Below are 5,669 nucleotides of genomic sequence, written 5' to 3' on the forward strand. Positions count from 1 at the left end.
GCGAGTAAAACATTTTCAATGTTTGATCTTTTTCTTTTATATCAATGCCTCCTCTATTAAATTTTAACAAGAAGAATGCGAAAAACAGGCTACTTTTGTATCTGTCATGATGTCAACATAAATCATATTTATTTAAGTGACTATCTCCTGCTATCCATTGAAAAACGTCGAAACCGAGCCGCTAGGCGTAAATACATTGAAAAATTGAACAAAACGTCCTCCTGGAAAAGAGCCCTCAGTCCTATTTGGACCCTTCTTCCGACTATCACCTCCATTACACGTCCCTTTATTAAGACTTTCGACGATATGTACACCCCGACCGTGGGAACGCGCGTTTTTAATTGGCCGAGAGTGGTAATAACGCCGGAAAGAAACTCGAGAAATAAATCGACGACGACGAGGAGGAGGAAGACGACAATAACGACGACGACGACAACGACGATGACGTGTAACGTTACGCAGTAGATCACATATCGTTCTCAAATTCTCTCGAGAACTACCCTCCCCCTTTTTAGCGCTACCGGAAGCGATAATAATAGGTCGCGGGCGTATAGAATCGAATGTGTCCCGCGCGATCGAAAAGAAATCGACGTCGTAGAAAATCATTCTACGAAGTCTGTATATCCGCGCGAAACGGAGACTCACTTACGTAAGCCGTGTAAAAGTTTTAATCGGTTTATCCGAATCCCTGTCCCCTCCCTCACCCCCGATGCCATTCCGTCTTGTGTGCGCGCTACTCTTACGCATGTTATCTTATACACATCGATATATACCGATACGTTCGTGCGCGTACGCACGCACGCACACACTCTCACGCGTTTCCTCTGTTTCTCTCCTCTTTCCTCCCTGCGAACAGCGTCCTAAGTCGGTGCCGCCTGTGTAAGATACGAACCACTGATCAACGCGAACAAACGGTAACTTGAGCGAATATTAATGCGAGGAAATAAATTTTAATCGTATTTGCCTAACTAGATTTTTATAGAAACATTATCTGTGCTTCTATTTCTAAAGAGAGAGCGAGAAAGAAAGAATTTGAATGTTTTCAATATAAAATATTTTTAATATTGAGAGAGAATTTTGTTCTCGTAGAAATTTCCTATCGAATTGTTTGATAACAAGCACAAATTTAAAGAGCTATCAGTGAAATACCTTTGGCTTTATATCTTTTTTATATTTATTAATTATATTCTGTGCTCGTAAAATTCTATTATAAAATTGTATGAATATTATTAGATACATTATATTAATATCGTTTGTATCGTACGAAATTATTAAAAAATATATTATATTTGTCAATAAAAATTCCGATTGCTTGTCACTAATTTTCATATTTTTTTCAATCGTCAATTATTTATCGAAGACTCGGCTCTTTTCCAAACTGTTCGAGTCCATCACTGGTTGGAGTCAGAAAATATGTCGTGTCCTTGCTGGGAGCAATCGAGAACGCGAGTCGACAGGCCGCGCTCAATAAACGCGCACGTCATTTCGAGTCATTCATGCATCTGCAGGTTGTCCTCGTCTCTCTCTCTCTCTCTCTCTCTCTCTCTCTCTCTCTCTGTCTCCTTCTTTCTCTCCAGATCTCTTTCATTGTGATTGCCGCTCGTGCAAGTGCAACTGCGTTTCGCACGTGCGTGCTCACGCATTGATCGTACAGCTCAACGACTATGCGATCGGAAATGGCGTAGATTACCTGGTTAGCATTTACACGAGATCGAACAACCGTGAACAGCGCGTTGCGATCCGTTCTATCAACAATCGAGTGAAGAGAAACATTTATCCGACATTTTTATCTGGAATGTCCTAGAATTAGCCTTGAATTGACTAGTCGGATTTTGCTAGAAAGAGTGAAAGAGTCATTGAAAAAAATCATTTTTTAATCTTTAAAAGTGAGATTTCATTTTCCAGAGTGAGAGTCATTCTAAAAGTTTTAAAATGAATTAGAGAGCAGAGTCTCTCTAAATGAGTTGCCAGTTTTGAGAATGCTTTTAAAGATGAAAAGAAACTGTTTATCCGACGCGACATTCAGAGAAACTTGGAAAAAACGGACGGTACTAGGCGGTCTTTTTGCTCTTATCACGCTTTGAGAACGGATATAACGTCCGACAGGTTCAAATTCCATCGCTGCAACATGTGAAAATAATCTAATCTTCTTTGAAGTGGATTTCACTCTAAAGACATGGTAGCCAACGGTCCTTGAATATCTGGATTCTGGAATTTTATTTATTTTACAAAATTCCTGGAAAACTGAAATTTCAGGGCTGATCTGGAATGTATTATTCTTTCATTTAAAAAAAAATCAGAGTGTGAACAAAGAAAGAAATAATAAAATGAAAGTTATGTTTGGATACAAGTTCTCCCTTAAAAATGCAATAAGTTACTAATAGAAAACTTGAATATTTAATGATTAAAATAAAATATAGTAGAAAAATCGTTTGTGTTGACAAAATATTTGATATTATTTATGAAGCAATAAATAATATTGCTCCAAATTTGTTAGCATTTTAATTCATTCGTATAAAATTCTAACTTGAATACAAAACATAATATTATGTGAATTGATGAAAATTAATTAAATAATGAAAATTAATTGATAGAATAACTGAAATACCTGAATTTTTATCTGGAATGTCCTAGAATTAGCCTTGAATTGACTAGTTGGATTTTGCTAGACATCAGAAAGTGTGAAAATTGAAAAAATCATTTTTCAATCTTTAAAAATGCGATTTCATTTTCCAGAGTAAGATTCATTCTAAAAGTTTTAAAATGAATTAGAGAGCAGAGTATCTCCAAATGAATTGCCAGTTTTGAGAATGCTTTTAAAGATGAAAAGAAACTGTTTTAAAAGCATCCTGTGAAATTATTTTTAGGAATAGGAAGCTTTTTCTCAAGTTGTTATACATAAATACTTGTCATCGGGATAAAATATCCGAGAATTATGCGATACATCAAATAATTCTACAGTACAATGTCACGTGTTTCAATGGGAACGTAGCGTCAGCAAGTCTCAAGAGAGATCGTAAAATAACGTGAAGAGGGGAGAGTAGGAGAGGAGAGAGAATGTAATTGTGAAAATGAGGGTAACATTTCGCCACTGTTATTCCGAGTACACTAACTTCTTTATACCGCCCGAATGACTTACTTAATTAGAGACAATTAACCTCCGCAATTGCTGAAAGCGATGGCGCAGGAAAATATAGAAAGAGAATGGAAAGAGAGAGGGGAGATATAATTAGAAATATTTCTTCTTTTTCCGATCTTTATGTTACATAGGATTTACTTTGTGAATATTGAATGAATACAGAAAAACATCATAAATTCAGAAATCTCAAAAAAAAAGCATTACCAAGACGAATTACGCTTTTACCGTCAGATTTTTTCCACTTTCACTATTAAATTCCAGTAGTTAATTTCCAGTTTTAGATTAAAAACGCATTAAAAATAGTAAATTCAGTTCTGCGTTAAAAAATACATAAAAAATTACTCAAAGACATTTAAATTCCATAAACTTATTCATAAATCTACAAATGACTTGACTCCGAGAATCCTTCAAAGAAAGAAAAGAATGCGAGACTTGAAAGAGACTCACGGTAGGATCTGATCGCTCGATCGAAAGGGATTTTTATGGATGAACAAGCATGAATTGTGACCCGATGCGTATCGTTCCTGTTCACGAAAAGTCTCGTCGTTGTATTTCACGCAGCGTAAAACTTCCGACGTGAATGTGACTGTTCGTCGACTCATTGAGGACGCGCTGTTACAGCTATGAAAGAAGGGCGATGTTGGAGGGGACGGAGGGAGACAGAGGAAGTGTACACGGTTCTATGGAGAAGGACAGAGAGAAAGAACACGAAAGAGAATGAGTGAGATGAGAGAATGAGAGAGATGAGAGAGAGAGAGAGAGAGAGAGAGAGAGAGAGAGCTCAGCAAGAGGGCTGAATGGAAGGGGGAGCGTTTCCACACCGGATATCCTCTCGAGGGAAGCGGTGCACGCGATTCGCATCGCCGCCACGCCCGTGGCGTGTAGATATAAACGTCGCCGCTCGTATTACTAACAGTATAAATGGCTGAGGAAAGGCGGCCGGGGCTGCGACGATTGGATTGAAATTGTTCAGCCAGCGCGAGATACTTCTCTCGCCGAGCAAAAGCAATGCAGGATGACGTATCGCATGTCGTTCGAACGAAATGCCTTCCTTTTTCTTCATTGGCATATCAATACTCGTCACGAATTCAATGATTATCAGAGATAATTTCAGAGTATAATAAATGTATGGATGTGATGTTTTATTTTATTGAGAGATAATTCGTAACCAGGGCATTGGGAAAATTATATCAAGTTACTTCTTAGGTTATCTTATATATGTTTATTATAGAAATTGAATATAAAAAAATACAAAATTGGAACAAATAATAAAATATAATATAAAAAATAAAATACTCGAGCTTATTGTACTAAATTTTTATAATAAAAAATAACTTACGAGTAAAGTAACCTTCCCAACTTTGTTCGTAATTAATTTATTATATTATAGAATACGATTAACGTGTAGAAATGATATCAGAAAATTGACGACTTATTTGAATTCTAATTTCCATAATTAAAAGAATAGACAGCGCATTGGTCTACTATATTAGAGATCCCAGATTCGATTTCCGACAGAACCGAAAAATTTTCATATACCTTCCTCTTGGAAGATAATAACAAACCACCGTGTAAGTATACTTGCCTAGGAAATTTCCCTATCAAAAATTGCCGTTTGGAATTGGCACTTTAAACTGAAGGTCCCCGTATATGTTATGTGCGCGCACGGATATATGAGAGTAAGGCGCACTGAGATAGGGTATGAAGAAAGGAGCAACAAACAGCTACATACAGGATGTCAGTAGTGAAAGTCATATATTTAAATCATAAACATTAAAATATAAAATGACATTTTATAATAATTTTTGTATAATTTACATACTGAAGATGACTATATCTTGATCGAAACATTTATGATTATTTTACGTTTTGCGTGTGGTTATCTGCTCCTTTATTTATTGTTTATAATTTGTACCACGTTGTTGTGATTTTAATCTAACTTCCATATCTTTTATTTCCTCCACATATTGGTTACAAATGTTTCTTATCTGTCGTCATGTAATCGATAGACCGATAGATCCGCTTCTTATCGGAACAATAACAAAAACCGGTTGATCGTCAGTCTCCTCGCGTTCTTCTGCGTTTTTCATACTTGCCCGCGACGACTTTGTCTTGTACTTCGAAGAAGAAGCGAGTGATGGATTCGAGTCCCGCGACTAACACGTTCCCGGTACTGCTGCGTGAATCACGAATCAGCCGATGGTCATTGCGACTATGACGACGAGGAAGCGTGTTTCGTCGCTTCTCGGAACAAGGTATGTCATAGCCCGCCTCCGGTTGCGTTCGGAACGACGTTGTTTCGTGATTCGCCGAAATGCACACGTCTCGACGATGACGACGATGAAGCGAATCCTAAGAGCTGCTTTATGCGATGCCAGATTTCTGATGTAATAAACGTCAATAGAATTTAAGTGTTCATCTGAGAGAAATATATATATAGTAGAAATGTATATAGTATCTAAACAAGCACATTATTGAAAGAATTACTTTTTATTTTCTCTTACATATATTTAATATATATTTAATATAT

This window comes from Atta colombica, unplaced genomic scaffold (genome assembly GCF_001594045.1).
Source record: "Atta colombica isolate Treedump-2 unplaced genomic scaffold, Acol1.0 scaffold58, whole genome shotgun sequence".
In the NCBI taxonomy this organism is placed as follows: domain Eukaryota; kingdom Metazoa; phylum Arthropoda; class Insecta; order Hymenoptera; family Formicidae; genus Atta; species Atta colombica.